The 12500-nt window shown below is 35.2% G+C and overlaps 1 long non-coding RNA gene across 1 annotated transcript in view; it reads left to right on the top strand.

Annotated features, from left to right (window-relative positions):
* LOC135199768 (uncharacterized) overlaps positions 1-12500 on the top strand; it is a 164288-nt gene that overhangs the window by 109069 nt on the left and 42719 nt on the right. The gene's annotated exons all lie outside the window — the stretch shown is intronic.

Consider the following 12500-nt stretch of genomic DNA (forward strand, 5'->3'; position numbering starts at 1 on the left):
GAGGAGAAGTTTGGATTGATAGGTAAACAGGCACCTCTCTCTCTCTCTCTCTCTCTCTCTCTCTCTCTCTCTCTCTATATATATATATATATTATATATATATTATATATATATATATATATACATACACCCATATAAATATATATATATATATATATATATATATATATATATAATATATGTGTGTGAGTGTGTGTATGTGTGTGTCGCGCGTGCGTGAGTGTGTTCATACCAATCTCAACATTGACAATGTCTCAATATTGAAATACACAGGACAGAGATGGCATAGCAATATGGTAAACTCAGTGGCTCATTTTGGAAGAGGCAATTAGCCGAAACGAGCATCTTGGTCGAGTAGTGCAGCGCTCATCCCACGTTTGATGAGTCTGTGGATTGCTCCTGTCTGCAGCCCACTAGTAGACCCTGCTGTAAATAGGGATAAGAAAATGGGTGTGGGGCTTACAACCTCACCACTTGTGGGACTTGCAGAGAATCAGAAAGCCCATATATGTACCTCACTCTCGCGACAACGTTCAAAGGGGGGAGGGGTAAAGGTAAACAAAATAATAATCAAGATAAAAAAGTAGGAGAGAAAATAAATCAGGTAAGGTCAAGTATAGAATTGCTCCCTCATTCATCTGCGTTCGACCGAATTTATGTTCGTAAATTCCCAAAGATTCCCACTGAATGGAAAGAGCAAAAACATTTTAAAGAAAGGGGCTTTATATATATATATATATATATATATATATATATATATATATATATATATATATATATATGTATGTATGTATTTATGTTTTTTTATTTCGATACGAGTTCGGTACCACGTATCAAAAATACGAGCCGTCATTTGGGACTCGTGGAAAAAAGAAATACAATGGAAAAAAAATCTCCCCCCTTTGTTCGTAAATCTCCACAAATCCTCTCGCAATAAAATCGTGATCTTCTAGTAAATATGTATGTGAATATATGTATGCTAAAAGCACATTCAAGCGCACAGGCATACAAGCACGCATGCACGCACTCACACACATAATATACATACTTGTATATATGTATGAATGGGTTCTCTATGGATATACATCTAAGCAATCAGACCTCTAAGGTATTTACACTAAGTAAATGCAATCATATATATTTATATTGACATAACAAACTCTGAGTATTAAAATACGGAACTAAAAATATCGCGATTACAAAATCACTTCCTTTGAATTCCAGTCATGAGAACTACACCACCTTTGTTGAAACGAATCCCCGACCCTTCCCATTACATCATTACAAGTCATTACAGCCTGTAACCACGTGATCCGTTCAAAAAACCAGGAAAGTCCGAGGTTAATTAATTACCCGACTCCCACATACCTGGAATTTATGACGATTCGTAATCAATTTATTTATCACGAGGGAAATTGGTCTAAGAAATAATTGCAGAAGAAAGTTCTGTAGCGTTCAGATTAATTCGAAAAAATGGAATGGCTACAATTTTTCTAAAATTTTTTCCCAACAATATTTTGCCTCTGAAAGACCTGGCAAGGTCGCGTTCATACGTTGACTACAAAGGCGGAAAACGTCTTGCAAAAAGTCCATTCTTGTTCCGTCATAAGGGAGGCCACATTTGGTGGTTGCTGATTATAAACAGCTGTTGTTTGCAGATTATTTGGTCAGTAAGGCTGGTTTAATTAAATTCTCCTGTTCATAACATATTTTAAGTATCTGATTAGGGATTTGGTTAAGGAGACTGTTTAACGTCGTGCTTTTAGGATTGTAAACGAGCTGTTGGAGCTGTGTCAATATAAAGATGTTTATTAAGTAAATTTAAATGATTGCTGGTTTCGTTCATTACTGAAGAACTTACAACTGCTTTTTGTTAAGGAATGAGTCTTTATGAACGCGCTGTTTAGTTTAAATTCATGCTTTTTAAACACTGTAAATACACTCTAGCCTCAATTACACAGAATTTTTTAGCATTTTTTAAATTTAACCCTTTGGCTTTCATATTTCATTGCCTCCTTGATTTATACAAATCTCAGTACGAGAAATACATTAATATGCTCCTGTGGGGCTAAGGGGTGGGGTGGGGGGAAGGGGGTTGGCATAATCTAGTTCAGGGGAGACTACAAAAGACAGAGACGGGACAGGAGAGATTTATTTGAATCTTCCTTTGCAACTTTAGGATCAGACTTTTCGGAGAAGGAAGCCCAGTTGCTTTTAATTAAAACTTTGCCTCGGAATGCAACAACAGCGCTCTCTCTCTCTCTCTCTCTCTCTCACTCTCTCGCGCGTTCTCTCTCTCTTTCTATTTTCTCTCTCATCGTCTCTCTCTCTCTCTCCAGGAAACTTTTTAAATAAAATGAACGGTTAAAAATCTATCTCTACAGAAATTTTAATATATTTTATGCATCTTTTATTTTATTTTTGTTCAAATCTCTCTCTCTCTCTTCTCTCTCTCTTCTCTCTCTCTCAGGTCTCTCCTCTTCTCTCTCTCGCTCTCCTGGAGGGAACTTTTTGAAATATGAACGGTTATAAAAATCTATCTCTACAGAATTTATATATATTTATACATATTTTATTTGTTTATTTTGTTCAAATCTCTCTCTCTCTCTCTCTCTCTCTCTCTCTCTCTCTCTGTCGTCTCTCTCTCTCTTTGGGGCGAAGACCTCCCTTCAGCAGGAGGTGCCCGGGTGGTGAACATGGGATCCTTCCTGAAGGATCGAGAGGCAAGAAGGAAATCCTTCGCCTCACACAAGAATAGGAATCGGACAGGATTCTTACTTCGGGTTCCTTCTCATCTTGGGGGTGTAGGATCCTGTAATGGGACTAGCGCTAGGCTGTGTTGTTGGGGGTGGTGGTAGGGGGGGGGGGGGGGGGGTAGGATTCAGGATATAAAAAGGTTGTTGAAAAAGAGGAAGAAAATCCCCTTTTTTTATCTTGAAAGATCCAGTACAATTTTATATATATATGTAAGAAAAATACATATATTTATGTGTATGTATATATACTATGTATAAGTATATATTTACATAAATATATCTAAATATAGTATATACAATATATATATATTCTATATATATATATATATATATATATATATATATATATATACACAGTCTTTTTATATAAACACATTATCTCTTTTTTTCATTTTATCGTCTCCTGTTAATATTATTTCATCTATTTCTCTCGTGTATTTTTCTTACCGTTACATGTTTTTTTTTAAACTCCCACATTTAAAAAAAAAAATTTTCTTCGTCTCTTTGAAGTTCCGTTTCTTTATCTTCCTTTCGAGTTGGTGTATTTCTGGTCGTTTTTTAATCTCTCCTTTCTTTCCTCGTTCCGTTTCGTTAACTGTTTTTTTCTTAATTCATCCTTTTATTTGACTGTTTTTATTTTATTTTTCTCAATTCTTCCTGCTACGTTATTGTATATTTCTTTATTTTCTCAGTTCATCCTTTTATCATTCCTTTGTTTACTTTTTATTTTTGTTTTTTGCGTCTGGTCGATATTATTCAGTATTTATACATTTCCAGTTTTCATTCGTCATATTCATCCAATGTTTTATAGATGACGTAAGCTCGCCATTTGGAATACATGCTATGCGCATGCGCAGAATATCTCTTACAATAAATTTCGATTCGATATTGCGTATCAAGTGTTGCGTAATCGAGCATCATAGAACCCCTGTGGTGCGCGGGCGCATGCGCGCTGGCTGATTTGAATAACAAATAAGGTCCTGAGAGAGAGTGGAAATGCAAGTCTATAGATTCCGTAGATGATAATAACAAGTCTTTTGATCTGTTCTCGACTCTTCCTCCTCTCTTCTGCAAATAGAATTTCCCTCATGAATGAGGGAGAGAGGAGCTCTCTCTCTCTCTCTCTCTCTCTCTCTCAACACCCACGCACTCACTATTGCTGTAATTAGGCTTTTTCGTTGTTCTTCGCTCGTTTTCTAAATTTCCCTTTTCTGTCTAACCCTTTTCATCAGTTCTCCGAAAATCTTCGCTTTGATTCGCGTTTGACGTTTATTTATTTTTACTGGATGAATCCAGAACCTCCCTTCCCCCCTGGCCATTTTGATTTCTTTCTTGGACGATGTCGTAAGAAAGAAATAGTTTTGCAGTGGATTTGTTTTCTTGTTCTTGTTTGTTTAATTGCAGATTTTTCATTCAGATTTTGGTAAATAATTCTGCTTTTATTTCATTATCTCAGCCGGAAAACTTTGTCAGTTTCGGCTGAAAGTAATTGTTAACAGTCAGTGTATTCAATGTACTGTAATGAATGTAACTACAGGTTTTTTATTCTGTCATTGATACAAGTCGTGACCTTGTCTTGTTTGCAACCTATTAATATTTCCTGATTTATTTTATTTTTTACGTTTGACGTTACAAATTGTGATGGACATTTACCAAAATAAATTCATAAGTAGGAGTAAGTTTCTGTTGAGAGCCTTTTTATTTTGATATAGCAGATTTTATTATGCATTGTGACAATTTTAGTGCTTCCGCCCTTTCTGAGCTTAGCACCGCAAAAATGAAAGCAAGACGTATTTCAAGAAAACTGTAACACAAGGCGAACGCGACGATCACTAGCCATCTTTCTTTGATTGTTTTTCCCGTATATAGAATTTTTATGTTAAATTTAGCCACAGGTGAAAAATAATCGTCATTTCTTCATATTTTCCTCAAGAAGTTTTAATTTTCTATATAATTTTGCCAATGAAACAGAAATCGTTCGAGAAAAAAGGAGTGAAAAAGCGAGAAAGAGAGAGGGAGTGTTTTGAAGTATTCTTTGAATGTTCAGCGATTGTGTAGGTTTTAATAAATGTTATGCGTGTAAGTGTTAATGAGTTTTAGGGTTTAATGAATGATTTGTGAATATTAGTCTTTAGGGAATGTTAAGTTTCTAAGTGTTTAGTGAGTCACTATAACTGATTCACTTAAGGTAGATTCTTGGATGAGCCCTATTCTCACGAGACGTTTGTTTGGTGGCCGCTGATTGGCTGAGAACTGCCTACCTCCTGGTACCAGCCAATCAGCGGCCTCCAAATAAACGTCTCGTGAAAATAGGGCTCATCCAAGAATCTACCTTAAGTGAACCAGCTATAGTTAATGTTCAGTCACTTTTTAGTGTTTAATGAGTTTTAGGTGTTTAATAAATAGTGAGTGATTAGTGAATGTTTAGTGAGTGTTCAATGCTTAATGAATGTATAAGTTCAAGTGAGTGTTTAGTGAATGTTTATCAAGTGTTTAGGGTACAGTGAGTATTGAGTGAGTCTGATATTTTTATGAGTGTTTAGTGTATAGTGAGTGCCTAGTGAGTGTTTAGTTCTATTGAGTGTGAGTGTACAGTAATTGTGAGTGTTTCATGAGTGGGAGTGTATAGTGAGTGTTGGTGTGTTGTGCCTGTATGCAAAGAAGCCCTGTAATTTACAGGATCCGTTTATGGTAGACATTGCTTAGATCCAAGAGCAGATGCTTAGGCCTTGATCCCACAATGGCTGGAGTGCTTAGCCCAACCTGTTTCTGTGAGGGGGTTTTTCTGTGTGAAATTGAGTTAAGCAATAATAATGATAATAGTAAAACATATAATAATAATAATAATAATAATAATAATAATAATAATAATAATAATAAAATATAGTACTATGAGCTGGACCGAGACCTTTCAATATGGCCGCCTGAGGTCACATGCTCGGCAGGGAGGTCGCCACTCCATGATATTGACGCTCTATGGTTACGACCCATTTAATTAAGTACGACTGATCACCCTTTTGCTCCTTATTCCCTTCCATCCTGGACAGAGGCACAACTGGCGTTTGAGGAAATGGAAGAAGAAGGAGAAGAAAAAGACAGAGAGAAATCGGAGCTTCCTTGCTTACCTGGCACAGGGGACACGACCTGAGATTCAGATCCGATGAAGCTTTTGCTTTAGACTTTTCTAACTTTTTAAGTCTCATTTTTTAAACAATTCAAGTCTTTAGACCAAAATTAAATCTAAAATTATGGCTTCTTCCATCAAAGCGTCACAAACGTTGGTTATTGCTTGAGCTAGACTGAATTTAACATAGAAATTTCCTGTACAGAAATTCAAATCAAATATACTTGGCTACTGATTGCAGTGCTCCCTCTGTGCTAGTCTTTGTCTCCTGGGATTGAACCTTTATTCTTTTTGAGGCGCTCAGCTACGGAGGAAGTGGAAGCGCTTATAATTTCAAACGAAATCTAGACATATACTCTATATATGGAGTGTTGTTTTCAGGTTCTTTATATGCTGCATATCTTATTGCTTTCTGATGCCGAACTCTACATCGTGATTTCTTTATTATGATGAGCCTTTTTTTTTTTTGAGGTTGTTAGACTGAGAAAAAAAATTATATTTTCCCACATAATCCATTTCCTTCACTTGTGATTCGAAAACCTTCGCAGTAGCAGGACGTCTTGGGCTGTATTTCCTCTATTTTGTGGGGAATTTAAGTTAACGCTTCTACCTCGGGTGGGATTCTAATGGCTTAGGCTTATGTTTCAGATTATACTTTTCTAGCACTCTGCTTCCACTGCTATCATAGTACTTATATCTATAATAATGTTTAATTAATTAAGTATTCCACGTGTGTTTATCCTCTATGGTAAATTCACAACACACACACACACACAAATACACACACACACACACACACCACACACACATATATATATATATATATATTATATATATATATATATATATATATATATATATATACATATATTCAGTAAATACTGACAATTAGATTGTATTATGTATTGTGAGAATTTTAGTGCTTGCGCTCTTTCAGAGCTTAGCACCACAAAAATGTAATTCTTCAATCGAAAAAAAACCCTCGACACAAGGCGAACGCTATGATCAGTAGACATCTTTATTTGATTGTTTTTCCCGTATGCAGAATTTTTATGTTAAATTTAGCCACAGTTGAAAAATAATCATAATGCCTTGATATTTTTCTCAAGAAGTTTCCATTGTCTATCTATGTTTGATAATGAAACAGAAATCGTTCGAGAAATGATAGAGAGAGAGAGAGAGAGAGAGTGGCAAAAGCAAAATCCTCATCAGCTCTGAATTCCAGGTCGTGTCCCCTGTGCCAGGTAAGCACAGGGGACACGGCCTGGGATTCAGAGCTGATGAGGATTTTTTTTTCGCCAGTCTCCACTCTCTCTCTCTCTCTCTCTCTCTCTCTCTCTCTCTCTCTCTGATTTTCAATCTCATTCGTTGAGTGATTTTTGTGTCCTTATCAAAATTAGATAGAAAATTAAAACTTATTGATGAAAATATGAAGAAATGACTATTATTTTTCAGCTGTGGCTAAATTTAGCATAAAAATTCCTTATCTGGGAAAAACGATCAAATAAAGATGGCTACTGATCGTAGCGTTTGTCTTGGTGTCACTTTGGGAAGTAGAGGTGCGGAATTTCATTTTTGTGGTGCTCAGCTCTGAAAAAGTGCAAGCACTAAAATTGTCACAAGATAATCTAATTGTCGGTATTTACCGTGTATATATATATATATATATATGTATATATATATATATATATATATATATATATATATGAGAGACAAACAAACTAAGTCTACAAACGTCGTGAATCCTAAAATGAAGAGAGTCAGTGAGGAAGGATCTTTATTCCCTGGAAATGGAGGATTCCCTGGAAGGGCCCCATACACTGAACGATTGTCTGCATCGTTCGCAATAACACTGCCTATGGGCTTCTCTAAATGCAGAACTGGGCCGAGTTTCGTGGTCTGAGCGATCTCAGCTGAACCTGTCACGACCAGGTTGCTGGATTGCGCCCCAAGTCTGTCATACACAGGTCGTTCAAAGAGAGATGATGCCATGTCTTCCCGAGAAAAAATCTTTGTTCAGACTGAAATCGGTGCGGAGATTGTTCGTACTGTCTGAATAGTGTGTGTGTGTGTATCGATAACGACAATCGTTCAGGCAGTCGTTCATACAATCGTTCAGTGTATGGGGCCTTTTAGTCTTTTCATTAACAGACACAAAAACAACTTGATTATGAAGGACAATATTACAGATCGGATTTCTTTTTTACTGTATAATTTTGATGAAGAGGAAAATGTTTAACATCGTTGAAAAAAAATCATTTAAAAAAGTTAACAGCTCCGCACAAATTTAATGGCACAAAAAACCGTCAATAGTTCCACACTTCAAACGATTTTCCATTTCACAGAATAAAAACGAAAGAGCAAAATGAAACACAAAAGCAAATATGAAAGGCAGAAAAGTCGGTGAAATAACTCTCGGAGTCTGGCCAGATTTATTCTCAAAGAATTTCCAGGCAAATTGCTGGATTCCAGCGAGACCTGGAACTGGAACTAGATAAATATGGAGAGGATTATCATTTAGCGATGTAAAGATATATCTCAATGTCGGATTTTAATGGAAAATCTGCCCTGAACGGGTAACGACAAAGCAAAATAATCAGGCAAAACCTGGAGAAAAAAAAAAAGAAGACCAAAAAAAAAGAGAGAAACTTCGAAGTGAGATGCATATATATATATGTACTATATATATATATATATATATATATATATATATATCTATATATATGTATATATATATATATATATATATATATATATATACTATATATTTATATATATATATGTGTGTGTGTGTGTGTGTGTGTATATATATATATATATATATATATATATATATATATATATATATATATATATATATATATATATATATATATATATATATATATATATATATATATATATATATATATGAATGTATGTTTATAATTTATCTTCATAGGTATATTTCTACAACAAAATCAGTGGGGACTGATAAATAATTTAATATCAACTGGTCTCAAGATATAGGAATATACGATGCCCTCGTAACTTCTTGCAATCTTCACACTTTCGAATCACATTTTCATTGCACAACCTTGGATCCAAATGCAACAATATGAAGCAATTCTGATTTCTGTAGCAGGATTCGGACCTGCATCCGGAGTATCAGAATGAGGTCACTTTGCGGACCTGACCATACATACACTATACCTTGATAGACCTTTCCTTACCATCGTAGCCAAGTGGACTGTCGTTTGTATTGCTTTTAGGCTGATCTATATATATATATATATATATATATATATATATATATAATGCACGTATGTATTCGCGCATATGGGACAAAAGAACTACCCAAAAGCAATCGCATTCGTTAATCATCTCATTTCTTACTCATTATTTTAAAGTGAAAAGTCTGTCTCCTTCCACACACCTTTATTGTTTATTTTTATTTTTTTACTTCATGAGTTTTGGGATATTGTAATGAACTGATATTTTCCCCTAATTAGCGGTTTTTGTAGAGGAAAAATAATGGCCTCTGATTTCTTCCTCCCCAGAATTTGTAGTCTTTAGAAGCCGTCTATTGCATTTTCTGTCTCTATGTCATTTGTGAGGTTTTACTAAGGTCAAAACACTAACAATTATGAAGTTGAAGAGGCTGAATGGGGAGTGTTTTCAGGGCGATTTGGGGAAGTGGAATTAATTCAGTCCCCAGGTGGCGGGGGGGGGGGGGGGGGGGGGAGTAGGTATTGGGGACAATGTTTTGTTTGTGACTCCATGGTCTGAATTAGACTGCCGCTTCAGTCACGTGCCACGATAATATTAATTAATGCTGAATCTGAGACATGTGACAGAGATGAATCAGATCTGCTTCTGAGAGACTTAGTACAACTGGCTAAAACAGTCGCTTACCTGAGCTGATGAGGCTTTTGCTTTCGTCAGTCTCCACTTGTCTCCTCTTTTTCAATCCCATTTACTGAAAGGATTTTTTCCTTTTTAAAATTATAGAAATTTAAAACTTCTTGAGAACATATGGAGAAATTGCGATTACTTTTCACCTGTGGCTAAATTTAACATAGAAATTAATTCTTATCTTGGAAAAACAATCAAATAAATATGGTTACTGATCGTGGCGTTCCCCTTGTGTCAGTTCTTGAAGGATTTCCACCCAATTTCATTTTTGTGGTGCTCAGCTCTGAAAAAGTGCGAGCACTAAGACTGTCACAATAACATAATACAATTCTAGAATTTACTATTATATATATGGTATATATATATTCATATATATATATATATATATATATATATACATATATATCCTACACACACACACTCACACACATATATATATATATATATATAATATAATATATATATATATATTATATGATATAATATATATATATATATACATTTCTACAAAAAAAAAAACCAGTGGGGGACCGATAAATTGAGTAATATAACTTGGTCTCATAACATAGGACTGTGGTTCAAGGATTTTATTGTATCGGAAATAACCACTATTCGCTACCAAGACTAACCTATTCTCTCTCTCTCTCTCTCTCTCTCCGTCTCTCTCTCTCTCTCTCTCTCTCTCTGTTGCATCTTCCAATTTGCAACATGATCCAAAGTTCGTCTTAATTGTGGCAGAACCTTCGAGAACTGAGGCATTTCGGAAGACATCTTGCATCCCTCTCCTCTTCCGAGATTCCAAGATTCCAGGTCAAGAAAAGAATCTGTCGCCGGTTTTCTTGGACGGTGGAGTCCCACCGGCCTTATGCCAGTAAAGAGCCTTCCTCGAATTAAATAATACTGCTCCACCAGCTCACGATTTTGGATCGCGTTGACAACTACAAAATCCAATAGATATAAAAAACTTTATAAATAATGACAATAAGTATAGAAGGCTCCTCTCTTACGCTGGTTGTTAGAAGTGGAGATGTTAAGTCTTAATTAGCTGAATGTGTCTCCAATTCAGCTTCTTTGTTTGATTTTATGAACATACTTGTGCGTGTGTGTATATATATATGTGTGTACATACACACACACACACGTTCTCCCTGACTTTTTGTTTTAGTCTTCCTTTTTTCAAAATCTCTCACTTCTCTTTGTTCTGTCCTTTCTGCTTTAAGAATTATCCTTCGTGTATTGGTTTTCCCTCCCCTCATTTCCATATTTCTCTCTCTCTCTCTCTCTCTCTCTCTATTTACGTACTACTCTTGTAATGTCTACTCCAATTACCCATCCAATTATTTTCTTTTCTATGTATCATTTTAAAATTTGTTTCATTTATTATCCTTTCTATTTGCCACTTCCTCTTTTCTTACATCTTTTTGTGTCGTCCTTATTTGTATAGTACCTTTGGTGTTTTAACATCTTGTGATATTCAAGTGTTGTCCATTTTATTCTCTCCATTCTTTGTTTGGTTCTTTTCATTTCTGTCTCATATTTTATATATATTTTCCTATTATTCCTTTTTTGCTCCTCATTATCTTTTGTTTTCATCTTTACTTTGTATTAATTTTCCAATGTTTATTCTCTTCATTTTTGCTTTAGTTTATCACTCGCTAAGTAAATTTACACCTTCCCTTAAAATGTAAGTTTTTCTAAAGTATTTTTTTTTATTCTTTTAATAAAACGTTATCGTTCATCAATCTTTTCATCTCTTCCAATTTCTGAATATTGTCAAAAGTGGCATTCGGTATCAAACACTGTTTTTCGCTTCATTTCTGTTTTCCATCAGTTCTCCCAAACTCCAGTCTACAATTCCCTTTTCGGGTTTATAGGCCAATCGATTTTCATTTTCAATACTTTTTTTCATATTTTTCATATTTCAATATTTTGATTCACAGTTTAGTTGAATCAGATTGTGGAGGTATTTCATGCCCATGATTTATGAACGTTCAAATCTCCGAAACCTTTTTTTCATATTCGCTTTGTTTTTTAAATAGAATATTTCGAAATCTGGATCGAGGCTGGAATTCATCCTTTTCCATTTTTTTAAAGCCCCTCAGTGGCGTAATCGGTATGGTCTTGGCTTGCCACCTCGGTGGCAGCGAGTTCGATTCTTGGGCATTCCACTGAGTGGTCAGAAATGTGTATTTCTGGTGATAGAAGTTCACTCTCGACGTGCTTCAGAAGTCACGTAAAGCCGTTGGTCCCGTTGCTGAGTTACCACTGGTTCCACGTAACGAAAAAACACCGTACAAGCAAACAAACAAACATGTTTTTTTTATGACGTGAATAACACTTCAGTTTATCTTATGACAGCAGGATATATGATTGATGTAATCGTCCTATTACGTTTGAATGATAAGTACCAGTATTCAAAGAGTTATCATAATGTGTTTATTTTTTTTTTACAGGAACAAAGAAAGGATATAGCAAAGAAAAGAAAATGAAACAAATGTTCAGACATCATAAATGAGTGATAATTCAGACGGGATTTACAGTGATTATCCAGGGAATAACTTTCGAAAAACAGAGCAGCCTTCACCGTATAGGTCTAGAGTATCTCACTGCGAAAAGTCCTTAAAATCTGTTTCTCAAATAATGAATTAACTGTTTCACAATTTGTGCACTTTTATCGTTGCCAAGGGCGCCTCCAATCTTACTTACCCATATATATATATATATAT

The sequence above is a fragment of the Macrobrachium nipponense genome, chromosome 26, assembly GCF_015104395.2.
Source record: "Macrobrachium nipponense isolate FS-2020 chromosome 26, ASM1510439v2, whole genome shotgun sequence".
In the NCBI taxonomy this organism is placed as follows: domain Eukaryota; kingdom Metazoa; phylum Arthropoda; class Malacostraca; order Decapoda; family Palaemonidae; genus Macrobrachium; species Macrobrachium nipponense.